This window comes from Oryctolagus cuniculus, chromosome 6 (genome assembly GCF_051225735.1).
Source record: "Oryctolagus cuniculus isolate XC-2025 breed Fujian yellow rabbit chromosome 6, ASM5122573v1, whole genome shotgun sequence".
In the NCBI taxonomy this organism is placed as follows: domain Eukaryota; kingdom Metazoa; phylum Chordata; class Mammalia; order Lagomorpha; family Leporidae; genus Oryctolagus; species Oryctolagus cuniculus.
In genome coordinates, this window is record NC_142872.1 from 55,075,328 (window position 1) to 55,093,345 (window position 18,018).

The window sequence follows — 18,018 nt, forward strand, 5'->3', positions numbered from 1 at the left end:
TCAAATGTTGAGCAAGAGCAAATAACATTTGTAAAAAAAAGTAACCCAATATTGGGGCACCTAGACATATAAGGCAAAGATATTAACAGATTTAAAGAAAAAAGAGACTCCAATACAATAATCATAGGAGACTTTAGCACTCCACTTTCAGAAATGGACAGATCATCCAGGGAGAAAATCATCAAGGAAACCGCACATCAGAGAAACAGTTACGGTGCACCCCAAGTTAAGTAAATCTAATAGGCATCCACAGAACATTCGCCCAATAGCTTCCGAATATACACTCTTATCAAGAGCACCTGGCATATTCCCCAGGATAGATTATTTAGCAGGTCACAAAATGAATCTCAACAAAATTTTTAAAAAATATATCAAGTATCTTTTCTAGCTACCATACATTAAAACTAGAAGTCAATCACAGTAACTACAAAATGTGAAGCTTCAGAAATACATGGGAAGTAAACTACCTCCTCCAGAATAACCAAAGGATCAAGGAGATAATTAAGGAGGAAATTAAAATTTTTTCCTGAATGCAGTGGAAATAGGATGTACCAAAACCTATTCTGAAACAAGTCAAAAAAGTACCAATGGAAAGCTTATTGCAATCCAAGGTTACAGCCAAAAAGCATGAAGAACACATACCAAAAAACTTGCTTCTGCACCTTAAGGTATTAGAAAAACAAGGACAAATCAAACTCAAATTTTGTGGAAGGAAACAAATAATAAAACAATGAGCAGAAATAAATAGAGGCTTTGCAAACTCTTCCAAAAAAATCAAAGAAATGAAGAGTTGGTCATGGAAAAGATAAAATTAGCATATTTTTAGCTAATCTAAGAAAAAATATTGAAATAAATAAGAGACAACAAACAATGCATTTCAGTTGACACCAGAGAACTATAAAAGACTATTGGAGATTATTATGAACAATTAGGCAGCAACAAATTTGATAACCTAGAATCAGTGGACAAATTCACGAATATATACAACTTTCCAAGATTGAATCATACTTAAAGTCAAATAATAAGTAGTAAAATCAAATTAGTAATAAAAAGTCTCCTAATGAAAAAAAAAGTCCAGGGCCACATGGCTTAACTGCTGAATTCTACCAGCTAAGTAAGAACTAAAACAAATTGTTTCCCAAAAAAATCGACGAGAAAGGAATTCTTTCCAGCTCATTTTACAAGGCTAGCAGTATCTTGACACCAAAATCAAAGATGTGAGAAAGAAAGCTAAAGCAATATCCCTGATGAACACAGATTTTGAAATCCTCAACAAAGTATAAACAAACTGAATCCATCAGCAAACTTAAAAGATTATTCACCACAATAAAGCAGGATGAAAGGATGGTTCACACATAAGCAAGTCAATACGCGCGACATACCAAATCCATAGAATGAAGAATAAATATCATCTAATCATCTCAATGAGTGCAGAAAAGGCCTTTAAGAAAACTCAGTATCACTTCATGTTTAAAAAAACTAAACAAATGAACAAAAAACCTTCAAACAAATTGAGTATAGAAGGGATGCAAGAATAGTACATGGACAACATAATAAAAGGAATTCATAACAAAGTAGCTGCTATTATCCTAATAAGTGGGGAAAAGCTGAAGGGTTTGACTCCATGATCTAGAACAGGACAAGGAGCCCTGCTTCAAACACTTCTATTTAATTTAATGCTAGAGGTCCTTATTAGAGCAATTAGGCAAGAAAGGTCAAATTGTCACTGTTTGCAGAAGACAAGATCTTATATGTAGAAAATCTTGAAGAATCCATCAAAAAACTTTTAGAACTAATAAAATATTTTGGTAAAGTTGAAGAATTTGAAGCCAACATCCCCCAATCAATACCCTTGTTACACAGTCAGTAATCTGAAAAAGAAACTAAACATGCAGCTCCATTCTCTCTTTTTTTAATATTTTATTTTATTGACAGGCAGAGTAGACAGTGAGAGAGACAGAAAAGTCTTCCTTTTCCGTTGGTTCACCCCACAATGGCCGCTGTGGCCATTATGCTGCAGCCAGCACACCGTGCTGATCTGAAGGCAGGAGCCAGGTGCTTCTCCTGATCTCCATGCGGGTGGAGGGCCCAACCACTTGGGCCATCCAGCACTGCACTCCCTGGCCACAGCAGAGAGCTGGCCTGGAAGAGGGGCAACTGGGACAGAATCCGGCGCCCCGACTGGGACTAGAACCCAGGGTGCCAGCACCGCAGGCGGAGGATTAGCCTATTGAATCGCGGCGCCGTCTGCTCCATTTTCAGTAGCTACAAAAAAAGAAAAGAATAAAAGTTAGCCTAGAAATAAATTTGACTGAAAATTGAAAAATCTTTCCAATTAAAACTCCAAAACACTGGTGAAAGAAATTGAAGAAGACACAAAGAAATGCAAAGACATCCAATTTTCATGGATTGGAATTAATATCATTAATATGCCCATAATGCCCAAAGCAAATACACATTTTTATATGAATTGTGCAATGCAAATGCCAATGACATGTTTTACAGAGCTAGAAAAAACATGACTAAAATCTGTATGGAACCACAAAAAGACCCTCAATAGTCAGGCCTATTCTTGATCAAAAAGAAGCAAGCAGGAGGCATTATATTACCCAAATTTGAAATAAAATACAGTACTACTGTAATTAAATAAAACCAGATACATAAACCAATGGAAAAAAATAAAGACCCTAATAGTACGTAAACACATCTAAGAATACACATTGGCAAAAGGAAAGCCTTCTCGAAATTATGCTGGAAAAATGTTTATCTGCATGAAGAAAAATGAAACTATACCCATGTGCATCTGTACAAAAATATGCTAGGAATGGATTAAAGTCATAAAAGTAAGATCTGAAACTTTGAAATTACTAGAAAGAAATTTAGGAAAAATTCTTCAGGATATTGAAATGAGCACACATTTTTCAGATCCAACACTGAAACCACGTGAAACAAAAGCAGAAATGGAAAACCAGTTGGCAGCAGATTTAGGCATTTCTCAACAAAGTAAATACACACGGCAGTAGGTACCTGTAAAGATGCTCAGCATCACCAATCATCAGGGAAGTGAAAATCAAAACCACCGTGAGATATCACCTTACTCTAGTCACATTGCTATTCTCAAAAAGAAGAAAGATAACAAGCGTTGGCGAGGGTGTGGAGAAAAGGGAACCCTTGCACACTCTTGGGGAGAATGTAAATTAGTACAGCCATTGTGGAAAACGTTATGGAAATGTCTCACAAAAGTTAAAACAGAACTACCATTCAATCCAGCAAACTCACTACAGGATTTATATCCAAGGGGACATCAGCACTCTTCACAATAGACAGGAAAAGGAAGCAAACTGATCGCCTATCTACTTATTAGATAAATCAAACATGGTACATATGTACAATGGGATACTACAGGGCCATTAAAATGATGAAATTGTGCCATTTCCAATAACTTTCATTGGACATGAGATGATTACGTTAAGAAAAATAAGCCAAGCACAGAAGGACAAGGCCTGTATGATTTCATTGGTGTATGGAAAATTAGCAAGTTGATCGCACAAGTTGTAATGGTGATGAGCAGAGGCTAGGCAGTGTAGGTGAGAGGCAGGAATTAGGAAATGGTTGTTGCTTAATGACAACTAAGTTATAGTTAGGTGAGAGTAAGCAATTCTGATGGTGTGTTGCACAACAGGGGTACTACAGGCAGTGATAACATACTATATATTTCCATGAAGACAAAAGCTGGTAGAAAGGATTTGAATGTTTTTACCACAAAGCATTTTTTTTCCAGAAACCTTTTACATAAGACTACAAACTTCATACATTTCATAGTTACAACTTTAGGAACATGTGATTTTTCTCACTATACCTGCCTTCCCACCTAGGTATTGATGTATTTAACCTGGATATTATGTAGTATATAAAACATTACATGGTACTCCATAAAAATGTAGATTTTTTTGTCACTTAAAAATGAAATTGTTATGTCATCATTTTAAACAGGATGATGAGAGAAAGCCTCATGGAAGAGGTGAAATTCAATATGGCACCTTTAAAATAAGAAAGAATGTGCTATGTTCAGTTTTGAGGGAGAGCATTCTGGGAAAAGGCAATAAAGTGAAAATGAGTTGGTGTTGCTGAAAAACAGAGAGCAAGTACATAGCACAAAGCAGATGAGCGAGGGATGATGAGACAAAGGAGACAGTCAGGTGGATAGTAGGTCTTAGTAAGGGGCAGAGATTTTCATTACAATAAGAAACCATTAGCAGGTGATTTACAACTGGAGGATTAATCTTGGGCTTTAAGAGTTACCTAAGAGGGACAGGCACTGTGGCCCAGCACATAAGGCCGCCGCCTGCGGTGCTGGCATCCCATGTGGGCACTGCTTCAAGTTCCGGCTACTCCACTTCCAATCCAGCTCTCTGCTATGGCCTGGGAAAGCAGTAGAGGATGGCCCAAGTCCTTGGGCCTCTGTACCTGTGTGTGAGACCTGGAAGCTCCTGGCTCCTAGCTTCAGTGTTCAGATTGGCACAGCTCCAGCCCTTGCAGCCAGCTGGGGAGTGAACCAGCAGATGGAAGACCCCTCTCTGCCTCTCCTTCTCTCTCTGTGTAACTCTGACTTTCAAATAAATAAATCTTTAAAAATAAAAAAAAAGAGTTACCTAAGAACATTTTCTGAAAACCTCAAACAGAACGTGATATGGAAACCTATTAAGAGGGCTGTGAGGCATGATGCTGCACTGCAACTAGAGTTTAGGCCTTCAGACCCAGAGGCCACTTGTTAGGATATCATTGATACATTCAACACATTACAGAACAGGGAAAACTTAGCATTACACTAAGTGCTTAGTGAGGGCTCTTTTTTTAACTTGTTAGTTTGTGTTCCTGGCTAGTATTTAAGCTTCAAGACATGTCACCCTTCATCATCAGTTGTGATAGCCCTAGAACCTAAAAAATGCTTAATGCATAGATGTAGGGGTACTTAGCACTTCTTCACTGACCTGAATCAGAGAAAATTGTTATAATTAACGTACTTGATACATAGTATTGTGTGAAAATGTCTCCTCTTTTTTGTAAAACAAAAAAAGTGTCCTCCTTCCTGCCCATGCTACCCCCTCCTCCTCCTTCCTTTCTTATTCTTTAAATTTTCACAATGATATACTTTCAGTTTATTTTTATAATTGTAAGCTTAAACGTCCACTAAGTAAAGAATTCAATAAATAGTAACAAGGAAAAAATCACTGTTCCTCAATAGCAGAGGCAAAAAAAGTGTCCTATTTTTTAGTGTAAACATATTAAAGAATGGTTTTTCCCCCAATTTTTTTGTTTTTATAGGACTTTACTACATTAATCCCTTTGTTACATTAGTTCTGTGTCAGGTAGTATAGCTTAGGCCTGCGAATTTAATTCTCTGTGATATAGGTCTATTTTGGTTATCAGTTAAGTGAAGTCAGTTAACTCCACACTTCTTTTCATAAACAGTTTCTCTTCATAGCCACCTAATCATGCCCTGTTTTCATTCTGCACTGTTTGCAGGAAGTCATGAAATGGAGAACATTGTGTCTTTTCCTCATTCCGTCTTTATTTCCTGGACCTCACATGCAGTTATTACAGAAAGCTGTTTAAAATGGCATTGTATTTTCATTTTCCTCTGAGCTTTCCCTTCATTTGTACAGTCTCCAGGTCATCTGTTCTGTGGGCATTCGTGCAAAGTTCTCTTTCATGATGCCCATTCAACAGCACTGCAGTGCTTTCTTCTCTCTTCTTGTTCTCTCAGGTGCTTTATTTTTGACCATGAGGACTTTGCTAAACTTCGTCTCTGAAGACCTTTGTTTGCCCTCTTATAGCTGGGTTAGTTGCCCCTGTTTTTCCTCCTACCAGCCATTATCACATGCCATTGTAATTTCTACTTGGTTTCAGTTTCCTGTGCTAGGCTGTAAACTCCCCAATGGTTGAAACTAAATCATGTTTACAGTTCTCACAATTCCTAACACAGTGACTACCAAACAGCGGACAAAACCTATTGAGGCCGGAGCCGTGGCTCACTAGGCTAACCCTCCACCTTGCAGCGCCGGCACACCGGGTTCTAGTCCCGGTCGGGGCGCTGCATTCTGTCCTGGTTGCCCCTCTTCCAGGCCAACTCTCTGCTGTGGCCAGGGAGTGCAGTGGAGATTGGCTCAAGTACTTGGGCCCTGCACCCCATGGGAGACCAGGATAAGTACCTGATTCCTGCCTTCGGATCAGCATGGTGTGCCAGCTGCAGCGCGCCAGCCGCGGTGGCCATTGGAGGGTGAACCAACGGCAAAGGAAGACCTTTCTCTCTCTCTCTCTCTCTCACTGTCCACTCTGCCTGACACAAAAAAAAAAAAAAAAAAAAAAAAAAAAAAAAAAAAAAAAAAAAACCTATTGAGTGAACGAATCAATGAATTAATTAGCTGTCATTTTCTGAGGCTGGTTATAATTTAATTTGTTCTTATTGTCTGGAGCATTAAAGAGTGGCTTTATTCCTAACCTGTGACTTTCCCAGTCTTCTGAGTTCTGTTTTTTTGATTTTCTTTACTTTATGTAGTTTGAGACTTAGCACATTACTTGATCTTTTAAATCTATGATAGAATAGAAAGGAAAGACAATCTACTATTGGTGTAAATTTGCTCTTAGGCGCCATTTCTCTAGAAGAGCAGACAGGAGTTGAGTAGCTGCTGAGGTTCGTGAGCAGGCGATGTCATTTTTTTAAAAAATGAGAACAGGGCATCATTTCCGCATTCACTTTCACTCCTCTGATATTCCAGCTTGCCAAAGCTGTGGTTTGATTGTTGACATTCAACGTGTGAGAACTGTGGATTCGTCTGCCTTTATACAGGAAATCAGTGTGGCTGTATGAGGAGGGGTGAGAAATGGTGTGTTCGAGCTCATGAATAAAAACTGTGTAGCCTGATGTTGCTGACAAAGAGCTGAAGTTACTAAAGCAATTGATATACTCCCAGGGAAATATGGGTGAAAAAAATACTTACTATTTTTTTCTTTTTTTCCCCCCTCTTCTAGCTCTTTTTGTCAGCCTTCAATTCAACTCAAGGAACCAGGAACCAAGGAGGAAGGAAGTAATTGACATTCAAAGCCTCTATTTTTAGACACCTTTACACTTTCCTTTGCTTCTAACTAGCGAGGATTTTTCCAAACAAGCTTTTAATTAGCAGGTGAGTTTAATTGATATGTGGGTTTCTCGGAAGGGGAAGAGACCTCGATGTGGAGATGGAGTGGGAAGGGACTCCATTGCTCTCTCTCACAATAGAAGGCCATTAATTCATTTGCACCTGGATGTTTTAAAGGATCAATTTACTGTAGCAAAGAAAGAAGGCAGAGAATCAAAAGGTTGGAATCTGTCAAGGAAGAGAGGCACTATAATTTCACATGCTATGCGGATGATTTAAAACTTGAAAAAATATTGCTACCCACATCCAATATAGAAACTAAACTATTTGCATATAGTCAGGTTGTGTCCAAATGCTGAAAATGATTAATGTTTCAAAATCAATGAAATTAATTTTTTCGGCCGGCGCCACGGCTCACTAGGCTAATCCTCCACCTTGCGGCGCCGACACACCGGGTTCTAGTCCCGGTCGGGGCGCTGCATTCTGTCCTGGTTGCCCCTCTTCCAGGCCAGCTCTCTGCTGTGGCCCGGGAGTGCAGTGGAGGATGGCCCAAGTCCTTGGGCCCTGCACCCCATGGGAGACCAGGAGAAGCACCTGGCTCCTGCCTTTGGATCAGCGCGGTGCGCCAGCTGCAGCACGCCGGCCGCGGCGGCCATTGGAGGGTGAACCAACGGCAAAGGAAGACCTTTCTCTCTGTCTCTCTCTCTCACTGTCCACTCTGCCTGTCAAAAAAAAAAAAAAAAATTAATTTTTTCAACTTTTCAGTCTGCGGGAAGGTTTAAAAAATTCACATAAAACACCTATTACAATATCTTTCATTGCTCTTAAATATGAGTTTTATCTGAGTACTCTAGTGATGATTTCAATGCAAGACAATTTTTTCAAAGTTAAATCTAAAGTAAATCTTCTTGGTTTTCCATGGGAAGGTGTGAGGGGTTGGACAGGAGGGTGTATATCCTATGTGCAGTTTCGTAAAATGGGGCATTGCAATAAGCATAAGTAGGCATATATGCCATGAAAGAGGAAACATTGCTTGAATGTAATAGTAAAAAGACGGACTAAATTCAGTAGAAAACAAAATAATAAACTGAAGGCATATAGGCTCTCTTACAGAATTAACTGAATGAATAGTACAACAGTCTAGCTTTACAAATGAGTGTCAGCTAGAGAAGCTCTGAAATCCTAATAGGTAGCAGAAACTAGCAGAGGGTCCCTTAAGGTATCCTACCACAAGGGTTTAACTCATAGGCTTTTCCTTATTTAGTTGAAAATGTCTATTTTTTTGATATGGTATGTGATTGGTCTAGCTTGATTCATGTGCCATTGAATGGAGTGGTGGAATTGGTTCGTTAGTTCTGTCAGTAACCATAATGAGGGAGAAATATCATTTTAAATAAAACACTAATGCAAGTTTTGAGACACCCTGAAGTTTTATGTATGTTTATAAACACAGTTAACATGTAAACCATATATGTGTGTTTGTACTTAGCAAACATTTTTCTAGTACTCAGCACCAGTACTCCCTGTGTGCTTCAATATGTTCACAAGTGTAGGGCAGTCGTGCTGAAGCCCTGTGGCACAGCAAGCATTGTTAAAGTTCATATTCTCCATTAGCCATAGAGAAAGACTGCATTCTTATGGCAAAAAATTCTCCTTTCATTCCCTACAGCTAGCAACCATAAAAAATGGCTGCACTTTCACCCTTTAAGATGCTTTTTCAGATTATTTGATATTTATTCTTTTTTTAAAAAAAAGCCTTAAATAATAGCCTAGATCCTGCAGAGTTCACTACAGAGCTGTCATAGACTTGAATTTATTGGACAAATGGGAGTTACGTGGAACAAAGAGTCCTAGCAGAGAAGCGTACTACATAAACATGTCCTTATTCTAAGTTTCTGTTGTAGACAAGGGCCCAAAGTGAAACTCTCAGTTAATACTATTCCATTGGAAAGTAGTGTTTTTGTCTATAATAAGAAAGGACAGTTTAATGTCCCAAGAATGATCTAACACTCTTCAGGATAAATTTTGGGTATTCTTCATACTTACTGTGAAGACGGTCATCTATATCTATCTATCCATCTATCTCTTTTTTATTACAGAAATAGAGTTTAAATGATGCTTTGAAAAACTGTTATCTGACCTCCTTGTTAGTCCAAATACTTTTTGGTAGAAATGTATTACTGTCTTGGGCATAGTATTTAATTTCTAATTTGGCTATCTTGGTTTATGTGTAAGCACTTTGGATATTTGTAAGAGAAAGCTGATGAGAACATTGCACTGAATTACAGTTCTGCCTTGTATGATCTGTGGTCTTTTCTTTTTATCCTTGTCTAGAATGTTAGCAATACAAACTCTCACAGCAAGCAGCTACCTGATTCTAGTGTGTGCCAGCAATAGGAAGGTAATGAAAATAAGAACCCTTGAACGCTGTAATTGGTGATCCAACTGCCTAGACTACTGAAAATTAATTGGCCAGATGTTCCCTACCCAACTGTAATGGGGGATAATGTAGGAGACCGAGTTTCCAACCTTCCCCAGGTGTGCACATTTGAGCAGAGAAAAGTGATTATGAGTGACATGATGACAGGTGCAGTGCCCATGTTCCACAGTGCTCTTGTGTATCTGTTATATATTTAGGATTTTTCCCCTGAGGCATTTCAGAGATATGAAAATAGACAAGGAACAAAACCAAAAGGCTTTTAAAATAGAAGAATACTTAGAAGTGTGAATATTCCATTATGGGTATATTAATTATATCATTATCTTAGGTTACACCTGTGCCTGTCACTGTTACCTCCTGTTGTAATTATGGGTCAGGCAGTGCGCTAAGTGCTCTTATCTTACCAGATTTAGAGGAGTGCATATCATCTCTACTTTTTAGATGTGTCAGCTGACATGTAGAGAGATGGAGTCAATTTCTCACCTTTACACAGAAAGTAAGAGAGTAGACCTTAAGGCTCAGGCATTGGACTATGTGGGCTTGTCTACTATACAACATACATTCCAAAATACCAAACAGACCTTTCTAAGCCACAGTCATGATGATAAGCCCATTATTTGTATTTTCTCATATAAGGCTTGCACCTACCAAGAGATAACCCAAAATATTCAAGCCATATCCCAGATGAAGTCATGGATGCTGTAAGAAATTGCTGAAGTTGACCAAGTTCCCATGCTATTACAGAACTCAGTAGGTACTCAAACTTAGCTTTCTTTCACCCCAAAGTCCAGATCTCAGCCCATTTGAGTAGTGCTACAGAAAGGGTATATATTTTGGATGTAAAAATGCAACATTATTTTTTTAAAAACCTAAGTCTGGTTTTCCTTATTGTCTTCATTCAACTGTTTAAATTCACAACAAAAACAATTATTCTGCCATCTTCTCCTGTGCAATATTTCCTTTCTGTGTTAATTCCAAATGAAGTCCAAAGCATGCCCTGATTACTCCATGCAATTGCCCTCAAGGACTATTTAGGAAGAAAATGTTGTTCTTCTAATAAAACAGCATAGCTGTCTCAAAAGAGCCTTTAATCCATCTTTTTAAAAGATGTGGACTTTCTAAAATAATGTCGCCCCCATTTGTCTTTTATGAAAGAAGATATTTCAAAACCTGGAACACCTATCATAATAAACCATTAAGAAGACTCCTGCATTTCAGTGTATTTTTAGAATTTCATATTTCACCAAATGTTGTTATATATAATTCATGGTAGTGGGATATGATGGGATGTGACAGTCTTCTCATTTGTGAAGAAGGACCAAATAACTCATTGTCCCACATCCAAAAATAAATTATTACTGTCCCCAAGCATAAGATTCTGTTTGTGAGTTTCCTCACCTTAATGGATTTTCTTTTCTACATAATGCTTTCTGCAGAACAGTGTCACCCTTAATATCAATTTGGCTATTGTGAGAGAAGAAAAATCCTGGGAAATTAGCTGTCCTGATCTAAAAAATAGAGTATGGACGAAGTAGTCTCAACCTGTTGAAGTAAAGAGAGGCCTCAAATGATCATTGTTCTGTAGGATTTCATTCATGGTTTCTTTCACCTGCCAAACACGTGGAGAGCAAACCCAGTTGTCCTGTGCAGACTGTCTGCTTGAGCTGAAACACGGACTAGGGTTCTTCTTCCTATCATCAATTTCAAAGCATCCTATCATCAGTTTTTTTTTCTTAAGATTTTGTTTTTTATTTGCAAGGTGGAGTTACACAGAGAGAAGGATAAATAGAGAAAGAAGAGAGATCTTCCATCCTTCCTCCCTCTGGTTCACTTCCCAAAGGGCCACAATGGCCAGAGCTGGACCAGGTCAAAGCCAGGAGGAGCCTGAAGCCCCTTCTAGGTGCAGGAGCCCAAGCACTTGGCCATCTTGCACTGTTTTCCCAGACTCATTAGCAGGGAGCTAGATTGGAATTGGAGCATACGGAACTCAAACCAACATGCAAATGGGATGCCTGCTTCACAGGCAGAGGCTTAACCTGTTATGCAGCAGTGCCGCCCTCATCCCTGGAGTCAGTTTTAACATACACTTCTCTTCTTGAGTCTAGAACTTTCAACCATTAAATGTAGGATTTTTAATGTCATGATTTAATCCACAGGGCTCTTCAAAGTACGTGTGAATATGATTAAATACAAATTCTCCCTAAATGGCATCAGTATGACGAGCATATATGCCTCACTAAGTTTTGACTGTATTTTCACTTTCTCTTCTTCACAATCATTCATATTACGGTTTTTAATTTTACCTGATGTGAATTATAGTCTGCGATGTCTTAGTTGATCAACTTCCTTGAGGACAAATGTTTCTTATTTTTTATTCTCAATTTATTCCATATTCATAAAAGCACTCAATAACTCTTTTCAAATTAAAGTAAAATTAATTTAATGCTGTTCAAGAAACAGAAACAGCCCCATGCTGCCTCCTGAGGGGTAAAGGTCAAATGTAGAAGGAGAAGATGGCTAGTGAGAAGTATTTGCAGGGAATACTAACTTAGACCTGTGTTAGATTTTTTTCTCTGAAAATTTTTCTTGGGAAATCATATCATGATACATTTTTTTTATTTTTTTATTTTTTGACAGGCAGAGTGGACAGTGAGAGAGAGAGACAGAGAGAAAGGTCTTCCTTTGCCGTTGGTTCACCCTCCAATGGCCGCCGCGGCTGGCGCGCTGCGGCCGGTGCACTGCGCTGATCCAAAGGCAGGAGCCAGGTACTTATCCTGGTCTCCCATGGGGTTCAGGGCCCAAGTATTTGAGCCAATCTCCACTGCACTCCCTGGCCACAGCAGAGAGCTGGCCTGGAAGAGGGGCAACCGGGACAGAATCCAGCGCCGGGACTAGAACCCGGTGTGTCGGCGCTGCAAGGTGGAGGATTAGCCTAGTGAGCCATGGTGCCAGCCCATGATACATTTTTAAGCTTTTTATTATGAAAAATTTCAAGCACATGGTGATAGAATGACTAACGGTAAATATCCAATCTTTTATCATGAATAGGATGTATGTATATCTATATATTTACGTATTACATATAAGTAATTTTCATATTTAAGTAGTTATATATAATAATTCAGTCATGATAGAGAGATTAAAAGATATGTGGAGGTAGTATGTGTGTGTGTATTCTGTTTGCTACCAGTGTATGTACGTGTGGAAGGAACACTGATCACTTAGATCTATGAGGATATATGTAGGGAGGAGGAGAAACAATATCCAAGCTAAGAGTCCTGGTATCAGCAGTAACCACACCTCAGGTGGACTTCCTGTACTTTGATATCATCTGAGTATAAAACATGATAATTCTGAAAGTTGTTTGGTCACTGACCTCTGCTAAGTTCACACATTGAGCTTTGTAAAGGTCACTGCAATCAGAATTTAAAATGATGAGAGGATCCTAGTAATATCTCTTAAGATAGTCACACTGTAAACCACTGCCCCATTTTGCATTAATTATGGTTAGTTTTCAGTTATCAGATGCTTAAGCTGAATATACAAGCAATAATTTTTCAACAGACTGTACAAAGTTTGATTCTGTACTTGGGCCTGCTGTAAGCAATAGAATTCTCCTACTTAATGTCTTTGACATTTAACATAAAGACTGAAAGATTGGGGTTGGCACTGTGGTGCAGCAGGTGAGCCATGCTGGGGAGTGCTGACATCCCACATTGGAGTGCCAGTAGAGTTTGAGTCCTGGCTCTTACTTTCCATTCTCTCTTCCTGCTAATGCATCCTGGGAGGCAACAGATGATGGCTAAAGTCCTTGGGTCCTTGCCACCCAAGGACCTGGACAGGGTTCTGGGCATCTGGCTTTGGCTGGCCCTACCCCAACTCTTGGGGGCATTTTAGGAGTGAATCAGCAGATGATAGGTTTCTTTCTTTCTCAGTTGCTCTGCCTTTCAAGTTGATGAAAATCAACATTAAAAAAAAAAAAAACCCTGAAAGGTAGAGAAAGGCAGAGAAAGGAGTAGATGAATATGAAAAAGCAGAGGATTTTAGAGAGGATGGCAGTTGACAAGAAAACTAAACACATACTGTGTGTTTGGTATGCCCATGCCTCTGATAGGTATGCCATATCCTTGATCTCATTTAGTTCTTACAGGTGTCCTTGGAGGTATATTGATTATCTCCAGTTTCCACATGAGGAAAGTGAAACGTCGAGTAATTAAGTGACTTGTCCAGGCATTTCCTTTTAGAAAGCCTTCCTTTCCCCATCAGAATTGGAGAGAGTCGTCCCTGAAATGTAATCATTTGTTTACTGCCGACTTCCTTCAGATTTCAGCTCCGTGAGGACTGGGACTTTACCTTATTCATTATCGTATCCCTGGAGCCTGGTGCATTCATTAAATTTATTCAACAGATATTTACTGAGTGCCTAATAGATGCCAAACACTAACGAAATAATTAACAAATATAAATTGCATCTCTATACTGAAATAACTGACATTCTCGAGGAGGAAGACAGTAGGAAGCGTGGAAGTCATACAAGGCATATAGAAGGTGAGAGAAGAATGGCCCGGTGGGAAATCATCAAACAAGGAAGGGGCTAAGGAGGAAAGTCCATACTCAGCAAGTGACATTTGAACCAAAACTGAATGAGGTGAAGAAGGGCCACATGAGAATAGGTGAGAGGGAGGAGTGTTCCAGGCAGAGGGAACAGCCAATCTGCAGGAAGGAGGCAGAAATGGGCCTGATGTGTTTGAATGTAGCAAGGAGGCAAGTGAGGCTGGAGAGGAGTGAATGAGAGCAAGAATAGTGGGATATTAGATCAGACAAGTGGTGGGTGGAGAAGGGCAAAGAATGTCTAAATGCTTGCAGGCCAGTGAATGGCCCTTGTCTTTGACAGTCAATGAAATGACATGCCAGTGCACAGTTTGAACAAAGGAAGGATGTGACTTGATTTGCCATTTTGTAGAATGATCGAAGATCTGAGAAGAGATTCAAAGATATCAGGAAAGGAAGCAGGGAGAATGTTTGGAAGGTCTCAAAACACTTCAGGCAAACATAATCATACACAGCTTAGACCTGGTTGCCTAACAGTGAAGGCAGTGAGAAGTTACGAGATTCTGGTCACTTGCAAATGGTACATTTTGGGAGCAAAGTTTAAAGTTGAGTTGTGGGTATGACAAGTTGGAGATGTCTGCTAGACACCTCCCTGAGATGTGATCTGGACCCACTGGGGAGAGTTTACGTCCTGGGTTATCCATATGGTATCATTAATACACAGATCACATGAAACTAGATGAAACCTCCATGGGAATAGGTGAAGGCCTATTCAATACCAACATTGTTAAATTATCTGTAAATGCATAAATGAATGCATACAACAAAGGTTAGATTGGGAGAAACCTGGTTTGTTTGACTTCAGAACTTTTGTCTTTTTTACTATATGTTCTGGTCAAAGTTTTGCTATCAACAGAAGGTCTATCCTGGTATTTTAAACAAACTCTCCCTGCCGACCCTCCCAAATGAGAATTAAAAATGTGATTTATTCAAAAGGAATTCAAAGAATTTTGAGAAACAGAGCTGAGTTACACCTACTGTGGCATGTCCACTAAAAAAATAGCAATATGGATATATCAACTTTAAAAGTATAAAGAAAATAATGATAATAATAGTGATATTTGAAATTAAGAAAAAAAAAAGATTTTTTTTAGGAATGACTACAGTGTGACAGATAATTTTTTTTTAATCATGATGGATAGGTTTTTTTTTTTTTTTTTAAATGAATGCGTACTGTTTTAGCTCACTCTATTCTCTTGCCAGATTGTGAAATGTGGATTTTGGCTCTCACTCTACAGATGGAGAAACAGAGGGTCAGAGGTGTTGAGTAACTGTCCCAGGTTACACACGTGGAAAGCACCAGAGACTGCATGTCAGCCCCGACTGGTCTCATTCCAAATACATGCTTCCCATTTCACCAGAACGCCTTCTCCAAACAGCACATAGGTTCAGCTGTTGAAAAGCAAACCTCAGATTATTTTGCAGCCATTGTGAAGCAGGCAGAGCTGATGACTTATTCTTGTTTAGTAGAAAGGCAAAACTGAACCTGATGGCGTGACCCAGCTCAACAGCCCCTAAAGGCAGACAAGATGTGGCTCATAGTGTAGTTCAAATCGACGCTGAGCTCTTCCTACCTCGCTGAACTAGGTTTAGCAAGACTGCTGATAGTCCTAATGCAAAGTCTCTCTGCTTTGTTCTATAAAGCAATCCTACAGGCTATTGATTGTCTTCAATCACCAAAATACTAAACACCTAGATTTTTTCATTTTCCAGTTGGATTTCTTTGACAGTCTAATGGTGTATCTTTAAGTATTTCTGTCCAGCTTAAATACTAATTGTGACAGTATTTTCCCCTAGTAACACATAATTGTTCTGGATTCTAATAAATTTCACTTTCCCTTGAATTTTATTTGATTTATTTTCTTAATTGCTTTCCCCATCCCCTCGAACTCTTATTTGGAAACAGAACTCTGTCCCCTTCTGATGTGTAGAATCAATCTCTCTTGTCAATATAATATTTCGCTGCCTGTATTGTCATTTATTTTTGTATTGGATTGTCTTTCACTTTATTTCTCTGGTCCTCTTTCTTTTGATTCTTTAAAAAATTTATTTCTCCCAACTGAATCATTTCAGTTCAGTAGAATGAGATTCCGCTTGCGCTTTCTCCCTCAGCATGGTATGTTTATCATGAGATTAACACCTTTATTTTTTGTCTCTGATGTCTCTTGAACATTTTTATTTTTCTTGTTGTTTCCGTGGCTGTGTGTTGTTTATTTCTTCATGGCCTGTTCACCACCTATCTTTTGGTGTGTCCTGTTTTCTTCCATCACCCTCTTGGGAGGTTTTATTCTTCAGTTTTTTATATGATGATATCAGAAATCTTTGCTACCAGGTACAATGAATTATAGCTCTTCTATGTTCCACTCTTTGCACATGTTTAGTAGTAAGTGGATAGTATTGGAAGAGGTTCCATTTTTACACCAGGCTCATCCATAGCTACATTTATTGAAAAAGTACTTTGGTGTACAAGAAACTATTTATCAAAATATGATTCAGTTTTGGTAAAGCTCACTGTTACTCAACTGGTCTTGGTTATCCACAATAAATATGTTTCTAAGTAATGGATAGTAAGTTCTTTTTCTCCTTTATATATTATTTTTAAAATAAAATGATTAGATTTAGTAGACGTTTCACAACGTGTATTTAACGTTGTTAATATTAATAAATTAGGGCTTGGGGAGTGTCAGTGTTGAGGTTCAGCATGACAAGCTGCCACCTGCAATGCAGGCATCCCATGTGGGAGTGCAGGTTCAAATCTCAGCTGCTTTGCTTCTGATCCACCTCCCTGCTAATGGGAAAGCAGCAGAACATGGCCCAAGTGCTTGAGCCCTGTCACCCACATGGGAGTCCTGGATGGAGTTCCTGGTTCATGGCTTCAGCTTTGGCCTTTACCAGCCTTTGTGGCTATGTAGGGAATGAACCAGGAATGGAAGATCTCTCTTTTTCCCTCTCTTTCAGTCTCTCTCTTCCTCTCGTTCTCTCTCTGTCACTCTGTCTTTCAAATAAATTTTTTTAAAAATATTTTTTAATTGGGCCACTGGTTATGTGTGGTAAGTGGAGCTGAACTTTGTACTTTAAATAGACTTAAGATTGAATCCTGGCTTAATCTTCTTGGATGTGACTTCCAGATAATTTAATTAGGTTTCTTTAGTCTCATGTTTCATGTTAAGAAAAATAAAAACAAATGGGATAACTATATTTGCTTTATTCTGTGGCTGCTGATGTGATGCAGTGTCATCTGTATCTGTCTCCTAGGGAGGTCCCCACAAAGTATCACAACACTGCTTGGCTTACACAAGAGAAACTGACTTTCTCATGGTTCTGGGGGCTGGAAGCTGAGATCAAGGTGTCAGCAGGATTGATTTCTCTTTCTTTCTTTTTTTTTTTTTTTATGTATCTATCAAATACTATTATGACCGTAAGTTATTTAGATTCTATTTCTTAAAGGTTTTTTTTATATGTACTTGAAACCAGAGTTACAGAGAGACAGGGAGAGACAGAGACAGAGAGGAGGGCAGGAATGAGAGAAAGAGAGAGAGATTCCATCCACTGGTTCGCTCCCCAAATGATTGCAACGGCCAAGGCTGGACCAGCCTGAAGTTAAGATTTCGGAGCTTCATCCAGGTCTCCAACATTAGTGGCAGATGGCAAAGCATTTGGGTCATCCTCCACTGCTTTTCTGAGGCCATTAGCAGGGACCTAATGGGAATTAGGGTGGCTGGGACTCTAAGTAGTACCTATATATAGTACCTTAACTCACTATGTCACTAGGCCATTCCCAGGATTAGTTTGTCTTGAAGCCTCTTCCCTCAGCTTGTAGAAGGCTGC

General features: G+C 39.0%; 1 long non-coding RNA gene across 1 annotated transcript in view; it reads left to right on the plus strand.

Annotated features, from left to right (window-relative positions):
• Positions 1-7,179, plus strand: part of LOC138850057 (uncharacterized) — a 1,261,171-nt gene extending 1,253,992 nt beyond the window's left edge. Inside the window, exon 9 of the long non-coding RNA XR_016235500.1 lies at positions 7,033-7,179. This is a non-coding gene — a long non-coding RNA (uncharacterized LOC138850057). The remainder of the gene's footprint in view (positions 1-7,032) is intronic.
• Positions 7,180-18,018: the final 10,839 nt, after the last annotated feature.